Raw genomic sequence first — 16,981 nt, 5'->3', positions numbered from 1 at the left:
TTAGGGAGGACTCCACCAAACTCTCATTCTTGATGAGATGTCAAGGGGGCATGTCCAAGGTGTTGTTGATGTTGCTCAACACCTTGAAGAAGTAATCAAACGCTTGTTCATTATCATGGTAGAGGTTCTCAATAGACCGTGGCCCTTGTTATTGGTCTTGATCGATGGCATTACCAATGTAGGGATTAAAAATCCTTTCAAATTCGTCGTCCCAAAGACCACAAACTTCATTGAGTTGATCATTGAAAATCTCTTGCTTAGATGGAGACAACTCTCCCAATTTCTTCTCTTGGCCAATGAGGCCATCCTCTTCTTCCTTGGTTGATTTTGATGAGCTTTGCAAACTCTCCTTGTCACAATTCACTTGCTCTTTGAATGGAGCATCTTCAATTTTCTTCTTCCATTGGAGTTCCGATTTCTTCCTTTCATCTTTTCGGCTATAATGATCAATCATGAAACATGGCTCATGCAAACGAGGAGCTCTCATAGTCTTGTCAAGATTAATAGTTATGCTTTCATCTCCCACTTCTAGAGTGAGCTCACCATGTTTCACATCAATTACCGCACCGGCGGTGTGTAGGAAAGGTCTTCCTAGGATGATTGGAATGTTGGAATCTTCCTCCATATCAACAATGACAAAGTCTACCGGGATGAAAAACTTCCCAATTCGCACGGGGACATCTTCCCATATCCCTAACGGTGTCTTCGTCGATCTATCGGCCATTTGGAGTGTGATGTTGGTGCATTTAAGCTCTCCCATCCCCAACCTTTTACTTACCGAGTACGGCATGACACTCACACTAGCCCCTAGATCACATAAGGCTTTGTTGATCGTCGTGTCGCCAATGGTACACGGTATTGAGAAGCTTCCCGGATCCTTTAACTTTGGAGGTGAACTCCCTTGAAGTATTGCACTACTCACCTTAGTGAAGGCGATAGTCTCAAGCTTCCGGATCGACTTCTTCTTTGTGAGGATATCTTTCATGTATTTCGCATAGGCCGGAACGTGATTGATTAATTCCGTGAAAGGAATTGAGACTTCTAAATTCTTCACAATTTCCATGAACTTTCCAAGTTGATCATCAAATTTGGGCTTGGCTTGACGACTCGGAAAAGGAAGTCTAATCACAATGGGCTCCTTCTCCTTGGTCTTGTCTTCATTTTTCTTTGAACTTTCTTCTTTTGATGATTCTCCATCTTTGGAGTTTTGCACAATTTCTTCCTTTTCACTAGCTTCCACAACTTCATCCTCAACTTGCTTCTTCGGTGCTTCATACCTTGTACCACTTCTCAAGTGAATGGCACTAACCGTTTCATGTCTAGGGGGATTACTTTGAGGCGGTAATTGCCCCTTTTGTCTTTGTGAGCTTGAAGATGCTAGTTGAGTCAATTGTGTTTCCAACATCTTGGTGTGAGCTAGAATGTTGTTGATGGTGGTTTCCTTTGCTTGGCTATCTTTTTGCATTTGAGTGAAAAATTCTTGTTGATTCTTTTGCATTTGGAGGACCGCTTTTTGGACATCAAAGCCTTGGTCATTTTGGTGATTGTATGGATTTTGATTTTGGTAGCCTTGGTTTTGATTGTAAAAGGGTCTTTGATTTTGGTTTCTCATGGGTGGTGGAGTGTATGTTGTTTGAGGGTTTTGAACATTTTGGCTTTTGTATGAGAGATTTGGATGGAATTTGGTGTTTTCATTGTAAAAGTTGGAATAAGGGGTACCACTCTTGTATGCTTGGAAAGCATTCACTTGTTCATTTGTTCCCCTACATTCTCCTTGGTCATGTCCCAAAGTTCCACAATTCTCACATATCCCACTTGGGATTGATGAGGATGCCGTCATGGCATTAACATGATGCTTTGATGATTTTGAGTTTTCCTCAAGTCTAGCCATAGCTTGTTCAAACTTCAAGTTGATTGTGTCAATGTGAGCACTAAGTTGAGCACCCAATTGAGTAACGGAGTCCACTTCATGCTTTCCTCCTCTAGTAGCCTTTCGAGGTCTACTATATTGTGAGTTATGGACCGCCATTTCCTCAATCTTGTTCCATGTTTGATTGTCATCAACTTCGGTGAACATTCCATTTGATCCCATATTGAGAATGTTCCTAGAATCTTCATATAAACCATTCCAAAATGATTGCACCAAAAACCATTCGCTAAGTCCATGGTGAGGACATGAGCGACAAATTCCCTTGAACCGCTCCCAAGCTTCATACAAAGACTCTTCATCCCTTTGCTTAAAACCCGTAATTTGAGCTCTTACCATGTTAGTCTTTTCCGGTGGGTAGAATTTTTTGTAGAAAGCTAGAGTCAACTTCTTCCAAGAATCTATTCCAAGGGTGGCCTTATCAAGGCCCTTCAACCATTGCTTCGCGGTGCCGATTAAGGAAAAAGGAAATAAGACCCATCTAATTTGGTCTTGAGTCACGCCCGTTTGAGAGATAGCATCACAATAGTCGCAAAAGGTTTCCATATGAGAATGAGGGTCCTCACTAGGCATTCCCCCGAATTGGCTCCTCTCAACTAGTTGGATGAAGGCGGACTTGGCAATAAAATTTCCGGTGAGATGTTGCGGGGTAGGAGTACCATTTGGTAGATTCTCCTCGGTGGGTACGGAGTGTGACGAGAATTTTGGCATTGTAGGTGGATTTTGTGGGGTATTGTGTAATGGGTTTTCTTCTCCTTCTATTGCGAAAGGATTGACAAACTCACTAGTGGGTTGGACAACTTCACCAATACCTCTTAAATTCCTCCTAACAACTCTCCTATTGTTCGTCAAGGTTCTTTCGATTTCACGGTCAAAAGGTAACAAATCACTTTGTAACCTTCTAGACATGCAAAATATCAAACAACTCGAAAACAATTAGAACAAACCTTGAGGAGTGTTACTTCCTCAAGGCAAAGAAAGATACAACTAATAACAAAAAGGAAATCTAAGTCAAACAAACACCGTCCCCGGCAACGGCGCCATTTTTGATGCGATCCCGCTAAGTATTCACAAATTAAGATGTGGTCGTTGGTCACGATCGAATCAAAACACAATTTATAACTCCACAAACAACTCTACAATTAGTAAAGAGGCAAGTAAAGGTCGGATCCCAAGGGACGGGAGTTGAAATGAGATTTCTATTGTAACTAGTGGTGTCTAAGGGGTGTCACAAATTGGGTTGATGTAGAAGGTTACTAAACTAAAATAGCAATGAAAATAAACAAGCAAGATGAATTAAAGGGGTGTAAACAATTGATTAAAGGAACTAGGGTGTCATGGGATCATAGGGGAATCATGGGATATGATCATACAAACATGTTCTCAAATTATAAGCAAGCAATTATTGTTGTGATGGATTGAGTTGGGTTATATCTTACAATCCTAGGAACGTTTGGGTCCCGGAGCCGAATCGATTAGATTGTACAACACCTACAAGTCGACTTAATCTTCCCTACTCAACAACATGCATGGTCTAATGAGACTCGAGTTGGGTTATGTCTTACAAGTGTCATTGAAAAGATAGAAGATGATAATAAATGCAAGGATTCATAGGCTTAGCATTTCATCAAATATAACATGTGCATGAGTTGAGATCAAAACAAGCAAGCAAATAAAACATGAAAGCATATTAATTTAAGCATGAATCATTCCCCATGTTGGTTTCCCCTAATCATCCATTAACCCTAGCTAAGAGACTACTCACTCATTATCATGTTGATCATGCTAGCAAGGTTGTCAATCATACCAACAATATGAAACATGATGAATAAATGAAAGTAATTAACAATAATTAAAAAGGGATTAAGAGATTATACCTACTAATGATTCCAATAACAAAGCAAGAATAATAGAAGTACTTGAATGCTTGATTGAGAGGTTGTCAATCTCCCAACAATAACCCAAAATAATCTTCAATTACTCAAAATAAAGGATGAACAAAAGAGAGATTAAAGAACTAAAACTTGGATTAAAACTTGATTAATACTTTATTACAATATTAAAGAGAGATTTGATTGATATTAACTACACTAATTATTGATAAGAAGAACATGCTCCTCTAATTAGACTAATGGGGTATTTATAGTGGAAATTAGGGAGGATGCATTAGGGTTAACTAAGGGCTAAACTAGTAATTACACTTTTTAAGTTGAGCAAGGAGGAGCCGGTATTTTCTGAGAGAAGGGCTTCTCTTTTCGTAGCTTGGAGAAGACAATCCGTGTTGTGCTGGAATCCGGGCGGAATAGGGTCGGGACGGGCGGATTCTGGCTTTGGAATCCGAGCGGATTCATGGGAATCCGGGCGGATTGTGGAGGGGGAATCCGAGCGGATTGTGGCAAAGACGCTCGGATTGTGCTGGGGCTGGACGGACGGATTGGTGACAATCCACTCGGATTGTCAGTCAGCAACAATTCTTCTCTTCTTCTTCCCTTTTCTTCATAAATTCCTTGGGGATTTCCTTGGGGACTCAAGGATCTTTTCTCAACATTGCTCTTCTACTATGATATGTACAAAGGCCTTCTAATCTTGTCTCTCCTTGATGCTTGGTCATTGAATTCGATCAATTTAGTCTCGTTTTGCCATGAAAATGCAAGATTCTTACTCCTTTCCTACCAAGGGATCAAAATCTCAAAGAATATGCAAAACAAAGAACTAAAGATAAGAAATGACCCAAATAAGCACTAAAAAGCATGGAAACAAGGCTAATTCGGGGGCTAAATATGCGCCAATTATGGTCACATCAGCATCCATGAAATATTTTGGTGGAAGACGAAGAAGAGGTTTTATAGAGATGTTTTTGTGTTTCGGATGATGAAACAATGAAGCGCAAACATCACTATTTATACGAAAATGATCAGCGCGTTTTTCAGAAAAAGGGGAGAGCTGGCTCTCATCGCCAGGCAGCTCGCGCCTCTTTAGGCCTTCCCCAGAATTCCCGCTTTTGACTTGTCTCTTTCAAGTTCTGTTTTCTCCTGACACCTCAAACCTCCCGCCAGGACGCTCGCGCCTCTTCGGGATGATCCAGGACATTTTGTGTTTCCTCACACTCACATTTCCTTCTTTTCGCGTTTTACAAAATCCGACACGGTTTCCATGACGCAGCTTTAAACATACGGATTTTTCTTTCTTTTTTTAAAAGGGGGAAGGGCTAGTCGCCCCGATCCGCGACGGATCGTTTCCATGTCAATCAAAATTCCGAAATTTTTTCGCTTTTTCACAATTTTCCATCAAAATAAAAATCGAAAATTGATAACACGACATCAGTTTTCCTCCAAAATTCAAGCACTCACAAATTCGAGTCTTGACCTCAAAAATCAAATATGCTCGTAAAAATATTTTCTAAAAATTCATCCCTGACGGTTTGAGTTTGAATTTTTTGAGTCACAAATCAATTTCAACATTTCGATGCAATTTAATTCATGACACGAGTTAATTGCTCAAATTTTCAAATCAATTCCTTTTGAATTCCAAACGTGACGACTTGTCGCGAAAATTTTCAAAATTCATTTCAAATTTCAAATTTTAACTTCAAGTCATCTTGGTTAATTTTTGTTTTTCAAACAAATGCTTTTACGTGTTTGCGTTTATGTATATGTGCTATCTGTTGCCTATTTTCTACACTAACGATGCAGGAACTAGTGCAAAGCAAAAGGAGAATCGGCAGCCGACAGCGCTCCTCCGAAACACAACACAAAAAGCCAAAAATCACAAAATGAGCCACAATCCAAAAACACATATATACAAACCGCCTCACGCAAAATGTAAATATGTACAGACAAGAGTCCAAGACACGGACAAGCTACTACAACTACTCAGCGCCTCCCGTCGGACCTGTCTCGGTCTCACTAGGAGTCACCGCCAACGCAGATACTACCACCTGCTCAGACTCCCTCTCCGGGGAACTCTCCAGTGTCTCACGCTCCATCTCGACGTGAAGCTCCTCCGCTGCAGCCAGCTGAGCCCCCAGAGAGGCAATCTCCGCATCTCGGCTCCGTAACTCGTCCTCACGACGCCTCAACTCCTGGTCCCAACGAGTGATCCCCAACCCCTGGGCCTCGATCATCGACCTAGTTGTATCCAACTCAGCGCGGACCCGAGAAAGCTCCGCTGGATCCGCAGTACCCTATAAAACACAATACAGATCATCAAGATCTAAAAACATGAAATGCAACACAAAATACACAAAAACAACACACAAAAAGTACCTGAGAAAGCCGAGCCTCCCTCACAGCCAGGTCACCGGCAAGCGCCCTCCAGCGGTTAGCCATCCGCCACAAAGCCTGATGACTAACGGTCGTCACCTACAAATCAAAAATGTCCTTCAATACAATGCAAGGCAAACCCCAAAATGAGGAAAAATGTTCAAGTCAGGAACTCACCCTCAGGACGATCAACCTCCACTCCATGCCGGCGTTGATCACCTCGGCAACCGCAGTTCCGTGCGCAGTGAAAGCTCCTCGCCGCCCGGCCCCTGAAAGGTAGTCTCCGTCGGGAAAGCTGGGGGCTGAGTCTTCATCAGCAGGTCGACTCCCTACCATTTGGATCCACATCAAAGATGACAAACCCTCCTATCAAGAGAGGCAATGAAAACAAAAGAACAGAGGAAAATATACCTCGATCGGATACCAGGCAAGCCTCGACAACCGGAAGGTGTCGTAATCGACGTCCCGCAGCAACAGCTCCTCACCTCCCTGACCGTGAAGGTGTTCCTTAACCTCGTCGGGGGTCGACTCCTGGAACAACACCCTCGGCGGATCGACCGATACCACGAAAGTCTCGGTGAAGCACTGACGAGCTAAACGCTAGCCCAGGTACCAAACCGGCTCGATCGCCGTCTCCAGGTACAAACGCTGGGAGCTGCGAGGCCGCAAACGCTCCCTGATAGCAGCCGACACGTCCGTGTAGTGCTCCCAAGGCCGCCCAACAAACTGTATTCAAGACAAAGCTACTCAGCCGACTGGGGGCTTCCTAAGCTGCCTAGTCACCCTACCCCTATCTATTTCTATAAAAGAATAGGGAGAAAAGAACGAGAACTTACGTCAGCAATCCGAAGCTTGTTCACACGACGCCTGCAGTCCTCGTAAGTCGACTTAGTCGACTTCTTCCGAGCCACCGTCCAACCCCTCACAGCAGGGTAGGTCGAGGGAACACCGCCTGTAGTCCCCGGACGCAGAGGGGTGAAGTAAGCGTACAACCAGGCCTGTAATCAAAACACAACAAACACCAATCAGCCAATTTCTCAAAAATTGCCAAAATCAAAATCAAAATCAGACTAAAAAAAAAGAAACTACAAAAAAGTGCTCGTACCTCCAAGATGAGGCCGGGACCAACCAAAGCAGGGGTACTACCATCCCCCACTGCCTCCGGACGCACCGCTGCGTTCATGTAACTCCCCCAAGCTAAACCCTTGCTTGTCCTCAAGCAAGAAATCATCCCAACATTGCAAATCCCAAAATAGCTAACAATCAAAATGATTCAAATCCCTAAACAACATGGGCATAAGGATAAGCAATATCATGGTTGAGATTTACACGACGGCGTAGCGTGGTCGACTTCAAGTAAACTTTTCGGCTCTTGCATGATCTTTTGACTTTCGGACTCTCACGGTCCACTCATAACTATGATTTTGTGTAAAAGGACATTTTGTGATTAATCACTCAACAATCCTCGACTCATGAGAGTGTGCCCGCAATCTAATATGGTAATCAATCAAATCATAAGCCAAAACAATCAAACGCAAGCAAAATGTGAAGCCAAAGGGTAAGAAGAAGGCTTTTTGTGACCTGGGAAATAAGGGGGAACAAAATAATTATGGTATGTGGAGCTAAGGTTAAGCTAGCAACAACCATAAAAGGATGCTTAATCCAACCCAAATAACCCAAATAGAAATCAAATTGACAAATGACTTCTTACATTACTAATCATGAGAAATTCTCCATAAGATATTGATAAACACATGAGAACTCTTAATAACACAACCTCTTCTTCCTTTCTTCCAAATTACAACACTTTATTCATTTTCATTTTTTTTTTCTCCCTTTTTTTTCATTCTTTTCGGACTTTTTTTTTTCTTTTCTTGCTCCAGTTCTTTCTTTCATAACTCCGGAAAATAATGACATATCTGGCAAACCAATTTCACAATGATATAGATTTTAAAGATCATCCCAATTTTGAGCATCACATCACCAAAAGAACTTAACTACTAGCTTAACAAGTGTAGGCTATTTATATGTAGCTAGGGAATAAGAACATGTGAAAAGGGCTAGAAAATGGGCTAATTTATCAAAGTGAAAGGCTTCAAAAATGCATAGCAAAATGAAAGTAATGCTTAAAGAGATGAATTAAAGACCATACTTGTGCGTTTTGATGAAACACACATCATAAGGAGACACCTACACTCACCTAAGAGAGACCGGATATGGATGTGTCGGTCTAAAGAGGTTCTACCTTACCATCTTGTGGCTTGCCAAAAGTCAAGATCAAGCTTACTTGGTCCAAAATCCATCTTCCACCTACTATCTCAAGACATCCCCATGCATGCTAAATCCCGTCAAACATAGTGAATCACAAGCTATTAAGCTAAACATGGGATAAACAAAGGGGCATAAGTAGGACAAGCAAAAGATTAGAGCAAAAAACAACACAAATTTTTCAAAAATTCTCACTAAATCTATACTAACTCAATGCAAACCAACTAATTGTTGATTTTTTTCAATTTATTTGAAAGCAATAAAACAACTAGACACACTAAATCCCTCCCCTAAGTTAGAACATCACATTGTCCTCAATGTGTAAAACGGGGTTAACCGCAAAAAAACCATAAGGAAAGACAAGTAAAGCCAATAAGAGGAGATGAAAATGACACATGCGGAAAATAAAGAAAATAAATGCATATTAAATTTTAGAAGTCTCCCCCAAGCTAGCTTGAGAAGGGGCTTGGGAACAAAGGACTTTTGTTGCTTAAAAAACTCGTCAAAGCCCTTAGAAGCCTATCATATACCTGCGCATGAGCAACATAAAAGCATGTGTACGCAATTGATAAGATTAAAGCATGAAAGAGCAAGGGTAAAAATTTATAAATCTTATCAATGGGCGCAAGAGAGACTTCAAATATTACCACCGTATCACTCCACTCGTCAGCAAGAGATGGAGCATCATGCTTAAGACCATAAAATAAATCGTTAGAGCACAAATTATAATCATATATAGTCTCAAATGGGTGGCATAAAGAATAAAGGAGGAGAGGGTCATCAAAAATAGGGGGTTCATCCCACTTAATTTCCATATCAAAAGTGCTTAGCCCTCTATCTTTCTCGAATGGATCAACACCATCCTCTACAAATGGATTGCCAAGTGGGTTAAAAGACTCGGGAAAAACCTCATTAGAATCACAAGGAATCTCGACAAATTCATTTGTAGAAGGTGACTCCTCTACTATGGGGTTAATGTCATCAACATGAGTCTCTTCATTTTCTATTTGAATGACACTAGGGGGGATTTTAAAAGATAAAATCGGACCATCATCATCATCATCCAATAGCTCAAAATCGTTAGTAGCAAAAGACTCACAATGGGGAGGTAGAAAAGCAAAATGAGAGAACATAGGCTCACGTCGTCTCAGTTTCTCTTGAGAATTTTTTCCCAAACGAGCCTGTAACACTTTAAGCTCTTCTTCGATGCGCCAATAATGAAATTGGCGTACTAATTCCCGACATTCGGAAGCCATAAAATCTAAGAAATTCCAAAGTTCCGGCCCAACCATGTAGTAGAGACTCCCATTACTCAACTTTAGAGCCAATCCACGGGTCTCAGAATCCATGCCGCCAAGCACGAAATGACCCAAGTAATTCCCATCAAGGACATGTCCAAGGGAGATGAGACCATCGCAAAAGTTGTAGAATCGGTCAAGATAGTCAGGAAAAGGCTCATCTTGGAGTTGTGGGACGAATTCGTAACTCATTATGAAAAGCCAATAGCTTTATCACCTACAAAAATAGGCACTAAAACTACAAGAAAACGGTGAGATGAATCTCAAAGAACAAGTGTTCCTCGAGACAAAATAAAAAGATAAAATTCAACAACTAATTAGCAAACAAAACCGTCTCCCCGGCAACGGCGCCAAAATTCGATAGGCTATCGCACACCTATGCAAAGATAATATTTATACCCTAGGTAACAAATGAATGTAGTACGTAGGGGTCAAACCACAGAGAGACGGGAGTTGTTAATTAGTTGTTATGGATTGAACTTTTATCTCGGTAGGTTAACGATTGATTTGATTTGGTTGAAGTGATGTAATGATAAAACAATAATAAAGAAATGTCTAGGGAGGTCGGGTCATGCATGCTAATTATGTAAATGCTCATGTCAAGTTAGGAAGTTGATTATACGATAAATGTTTAGGCTTAGAGACACCCACCTTACGATATTAGTGTCAACCATAGACCGGGTCCTAGAGAAACTCTCGTCCATGACTAGGTCGTCCTACTACACATGCTTAGTCTAATTCAATTCCATGCCTCTCGACTTTTAGAACGAATGAACAAACTTAATCGATGAATAAGGCCTTTAAACAAAGATTAAACATTAAGGTGCAAACATGTGATAGAAACAATTAGACAATATAAACTTAACCTTATTTTGACATTTACATATTACTTAATCATGCATGGCTTCCCTTACTCCTTAGACAAAATGAAACTACTCTAACATGATATAAATATAAACTAAACTAATGACAATTGAAATAATAAACATAATGAAAATGGAAAAGAATTACCTTGAAATGGAAATGGAACTAGGAATTGAAGAACAATGCTTAATAGAAATAATCTTGAAATGTAACTTGAATACGACTTGAATGGAAATTATATTATAAATTGAAATGCTTAAGGGAAATGTAAACAAACTAAGGTAAACTAAAACTAATTTAAGCTAAGCTACTACTAATATATAGAGAGAATTTTAGATGGAAAAATATGTGTGAAGGTTGTCCCCAAGTCGTCCCTAGAGGCTTCTATTTATAGGAGATCATAAGGGAAACATATGCATTTGACGGAGCATTGAACACACCCGTGGACTGTTCAACCCCGATCGAGGTCGTGTGTTTCTCGCTTGTTTGTCTTCAATTCTGATTAATTATCAAATGGTATCAAATGCTTATGATTTAATGCTTGTTTAATCACCCAATTAATCACACTTTGGCATCCCAAGCTCCTCAAAGCATCCAAAGTAGCATCCAATATTTAGCATCTTATGTTTGCATTTTGTGGACTTTGCATTTGGGCTTGACTTCCATTTGACTTTGTTGTGCATTTGTTCATTTAATCCATCACTTTTGCTTATGCAAGTCCATGCATTATCTTCATGCTAGTCCATCTTACTTCTTTGTTAGCCAAGCTTCTAGTTTACTTGCAAATGTGTAGGATTAAGCTCCTAAAAGCTCTTATACCTACAAAACATGATAAAACATACAAATAGAACTAGAAAGTAAATATTAGCTCAATATCACTAAGGTAGTGCATAATGACATGTATATTGGAGTTAAAATATGGTGATAAAATATATATAAATTGGACTTATCAACCGGGTAAAACTCGCCAAGGCCGGCGTAACCCAGTCAAACTGACCCAAAGTGTCAAGGTCAGCAAGGAGGGGAAGCACTTTGGTCGACAAGCGCTCACCCTTGTCACCAAAGTACGTGGCACCCAAGAAGTACCACAACCACAACCGCGCCTCCTGCGCGTCAGCCTCAAACTCTGCCTCCGGACTCTCCAACGGCGCCGGAACCACACCTGCCACCCTCGCACTGAAGTGGTCTCTCACATACGAACTCGCGATCAGGTACGGGGTAATGTCAGAAGGCTCAGGCAAAGCAGTACCGATCAGACGAGTAACCGCAGGAGAAGACACTCTCTCCGGTGTCTCGGTAAACTCAACAGGCGTCTCGCCACAAGGGAGGCCGGATATCATGGCGAAATCCTCTAAGGTCACACCGACCTCCCCAAACTCCATGTGAAACGACGACGTCGTATCCCAATACCGACCCAACATGGCGCGGATCAGACACAGGTTCGACCTAATCGAAGACCTGTGAATATCCCGCCAAGCGGCCACCAACGGCCCTGAAGAGTCTATCACACCCGAAATACTCGAGAGGGGGGGGGGGGTGAATTGAGTATTTAAAAATTATGCCTACTTTTTATTTTATATCAAGGTAATTAATTACTTAAAGTTTATTGATTAAACTTTAACTAATTAACTAATTGATTATGAACGTAATGAAATGACTGAAATGAAAGATGCAAGGACACACGATATTTGAAGTGGTTCAGCTTCACACGTCGAAGCCTACGTCCACTATTCTCGATTAATAATTTTAGTACCTTACTCCGGATTACAAAATTATCAACCCAACTCGTATAGTTAACTCTAACTATAACTCGATTTGAATATCACTAGATATTCGATTTGACTATCTTAAGTTACTAAGAAAGCACTTGATTGTTCTTCTAAGTGTTCACATAATTGAACGAGTAAGAAACAATATGAAGTATTATTATCTTACGACGTAATCTTAAGAAAGATAAGCAATTTAAAGAGCACGACTTTTCGCAATATTTTCAAAAACAAAACAATAAGACAATTAAGATTTTAAACTCAAATATGTTTTGCAAGGATTGTTGTATTTCGAAAAGCCTACTTGAAATAAGGAATGATCAAGTGTATTTATAGTAGAAGAGAGAACTAGGGTTTGCACGAAACCCTAGGATGCCGTGAGATAGGCGGCAAGGATTACAAGAGATAAATCTTTATCTCTTTCCTAATTTAATCCAAGATATTATAGTTTAAGTAAATAAGATAAAAGTAAATCTTATTTGTTTTCCAAAACTATATCTTTAAGAAGTTTAGATAAGCAAGCAAATCAAATCATATATTATTAAGATAGGAAAATATCTTATATAAATATAAGCTAGATTTGATTTAGATAGTTTACTTATGCACAACAACTTCACACGCCCCTAACGGTTTACAGCTCACGGCCGAAACCCTAGGCCCGTGCTTATATTGGATAAAAACCTATCTTCTTGGATTAGGGTTAGGTTAAATAGACTAGCAAACCCTAGGTAGCATGACGACCCATAAGTCGTTTTACTAACCAATAGAGATATGCAAGTTACCTATTATAACAACCAATAATTCAACTCTACTATACACACAAATGATTTCGAAATATGTTTAAAGAATTTTATCCTTTGAAAAATGATTTTAAAACTATTAAAATCGTGCTATTAAACTGCTACCTAAAGTTATAGTCGAAACAGCTATAACTTTAAGTTTGGTAAGTAAAGTTATAGGTGAAATAGCTATAACTTTACCTTCCCAATATTCTTAATCTTAAGATACCGTCATTAGATGAAGACCTATACTAACTAATCTTCCTGGAGATCTTCAGTAAAGGATCTTCTCTTTATCTTGACCAAAAGCTCTTCATCTTGAGCTTTGTTAAAGACTTGATCTAGCCTTTTGCTTGAATGATCATCATACTTGAAACTTGTTACAGTTGCTTATGATGCTTTAAGAATCTTCAATGTTATAGTTCAAGCTGCTATAACATTACTTAAATGATGCCTCACAAATCTTTAATGTTATAGCTAAGAATGCTATAACATTACTTGTTAACTTGTAAACCTAAGTTAATCTAACAAAGACTAAACAAACGATTACAAGCAAGAGTTTATACAAAACGAGGCAACACACTTGTCATTATCAAAACTTAATCATATATCTATATGGTCCAACAAATTCCCCCTTTTTGATGATGACAAGTCTCTTACGATTTGTGACTAAGTGTAAGTTCCCCCTCAACATAATACTATAAAAGTCATAGACAGTTGAACGCAAGAACAATCACTTATATACAAAGTATAGCATCTAAGGACCTTAAGAGATTAAAGGTTCCGATAAGGAGCAAGCTTAGGCAAATACTTAAGTCACGAGGATTTCTTCCCCCTCTTGACATCATCGAAAACACGAGAAAAGACATAAAACAACTAGAATGATATGAGTCGAGACACGTATTAAGCATGCAAGGAAATATTATAAAACGAGAAAGTAATCTACATAAACATGCCAAATAGAAAATAAGTGTACTACAAACCAAACTAGTCTAATTGCCAATTGGGCCGAATAAGAACAAGTGTTTAAGCCATATGGGCCGAATGAAAAGCAAGCCAAAATGGGCCGAATTAGACAATTATTCAAAATATAAAGTCTAACAAAAGAAAAGGCAAGGAAAAGAGGAGGACGGGTTTAAGGAATGTCACGTTTCACGACATTGGGGTTGACATAACCGGGACGAGTCCTAAACTCAAGAGAGTCAAGATGATCAAAGCATGAACGGACATGGTTAGCTTGTGCCGTGAGACACCGCTCAAAATTAAGCACTTTCAATGACAAGGCTTGAGTAGCCTCGTAAACAACCCGCATATCCTCATGCATGGCCTTCCCTTCACGCCACAAAGCCCCACCTTGACTAGCCAAGTTAGCCAAAGAACTAGAATGACGAACACATTCTTTGGCCGCCCTAGCCGCATCCTTAGCCATAGCATCAACCCGTGCTTCCAACCCATGCAAATAAGACAAGACTTCACCAAGATCCGAACCATTCGAACCCGAAGCCTCATTCCTGTCTTTTCCCAAACCCGAGACCAACTCCGCAACCATCTTATTTTGCGCATCCATTTTCTCACAAATACTTGCCATAAAAGATTCCAATTTTTGTTCAACAACCGAGACCTCATCCGACGATTTCTCCACCACATTCCCTTTTGCCAAAAACACCAAATCGGGTCCAATGGCACCAATCTTCATTAACTTAAGATGAGTGTCACACATCTCATCTTTCACCTTTACACCATAACTAGAAATCCCAATCACCCCTTTTTGTTCCAAAAGCCGAGAGACCCACATTCCATACGGCAAATCCAAAGTAGTATAAAACTTTTCCTCAGTGACACAAACACTAGTTTGAACGATTTTATAAAACACAAGACGAGGAAGACTAACTTTGGACCCTTCAAGCCACTTAGACAACAACACCATCTCATAACTTGACAATTTATCACGACCACCCCTCCTTGGAACAACCGTGTTCCAAATGAAATTAAGAAAGAATTTCAATTTTGGGGTAAACGACCCCGCAAGCATGTTACTCGACCCTGTAGCATCAACATCAAATGACTTCTTAATTTTAAGCTTTTCTTCCTCCGTCACATCTCCCCATTCCGCACTCGGATTTATTTCGATCCCATCATCAGGGACCGAAAACAGAGTACAAAAATCGGCAACGGAGATTTTGACTTCGGTATCATTCACCACCGCATGCAACACATTATTTTGGACAGAGACGGAAGAATAAAATTTGATTACCTCAATAGGATAAACCGGACCAACAAAGGAACAAACTTTCTTCCATTCTTGAAAATTCAAGAAATCCTTAAAAAATTGCAAAGCTTCGATTTTTCCATACCACTTTTCGGAGTAGAAACGACCACCATGAATACCGTACCGCATAACAAAGTTGACACGGGTTCTTTCATCCGCGGTGAGTCGAAGCTTATCAAGCCCCATTAATGTTGCATTCGGCATGTGTTCTCGAAACATTGTCCTTTGATGACCTTCTTGAGTAGCTACAACCTCGGTCTCTTCCACCGAATCTTCAAATCCTACGGCCTTCTTTTTCCCTTTATTTAACTTCCGTCTTTTCCCTTCTAAGTTAGGATCAACCCGGTTATGATCGAGGTTAGTTGGTTTTTGGTTTGATGAAGGTGAGGGAGTTTTGATAGGGACATAGGTTTTGTTGCATGAAGGTTTGGAGGACCCGGTCCGAGTTGTGGACCGAGTTGAGGGCGAGTGGAAGCGGGTTGAGGGAGAAGTTATGATGAGTATAGGATTTTGGAGGTTGAGTGTGTAGAAAAGTCTAAAGGAAGGTCTTTGGGTTTTGTGTTTGTGATGGTGACGGTAGGAGGGAGTATTTATGGGAGTATGAGATCAATTATGGTAAAAGAGATTTAAGGAAAATAGGAAAGTGGAGGTGGCGTGTGGAGAGGGAGTTAGGTAAGTTTTTTTTTTTTTTATATAAAAGATGCTTACCATGGAATAAACAAGTGGTTAGGGTAAATTGTTTAAAAGATATGACAAGATATGGTAAGATATGGTAAGAGATAAAATTGTGGGGAATTTTCGGTTTTGGCAAGAAATTGGAACAATTGGTTACGACTTTTGGTTCATAATAAAACTTAAAATCTACATGACTAGAAAATGGAATATTCTCATAATATAATATAACATTTGACATAAATAAACTTGCAACGAAAAATACGGACACAGTCATACAATCTTGTCCAATCTAGTCAGTCATATAGAGAATAAAATATTTGCGACAAGTTTAGTTGCCACCAATTAAACCAATTTCCAACCGAAAAATCTCAAAATGTTCTCTAGCCAATGCTTTGGTAAAAATGTCAGCCCATTGTTTTTCTGTACTACAAAATTCAAGTCTTATGTTGCCCTTATCTACATGATCCCGTAGAAAATGGTGTCTAATGTCTATGTGCTTAGTTCGTGAGTGCTGTGCAGGATTTTTAAATATAATTATAGCACTTGTGTTGTCACATAAAATAGGTATACACCCTACATTAACACCGTAATCACATAGTTGTTGCTTAAGCCATAAAAGTTGAGAACATACCAATCCAGCAGCAATGTATTCGGCTTCAGCAGTAGATAATGCAACGGAATTTTGTTTCTTTGACCCCCACGTGATAATACACGGTCCAACAAATGTGGCTATGCCGGAAGTAATTTTTCTGTCAAGTGAACAACCTGCATAATCTGCATCTGAATATCCTATGAGATCGAAATTACACTCAAGAGGATACCACAGATATAATTTAGATGTACCAATTAAATACTTCAAGATTCTTTTAACTG

At 39.9% G+C, this 16,981-nt stretch overlaps 1 non-coding gene across 1 annotated transcript; it reads left to right on the top strand.

The window, feature by feature from the left end:
• The first annotated feature begins 2,159 nt into the window (after nt 1-2,159).
• On the top strand, nt 2,160-2,266 carry LOC141615554 (small nucleolar RNA R71). The gene has a single exon (XR_012529971.1). It is a non-coding gene; the product is annotated as a small nucleolar RNA R71 (small nucleolar RNA).
• The last annotated feature ends 14,715 nt before the right edge of the window (nt 2,267-16,981 follow it).

This window comes from Silene latifolia, chromosome 11, assembly GCF_048544455.1.
Source record: "Silene latifolia isolate original U9 population chromosome 11, ASM4854445v1, whole genome shotgun sequence".
Taxonomy (NCBI): Eukaryota; Viridiplantae; Streptophyta; class Magnoliopsida; order Caryophyllales; family Caryophyllaceae; genus Silene; species Silene latifolia.
This window is presented reverse-complemented; position numbering and strand designations above follow the sequence as displayed.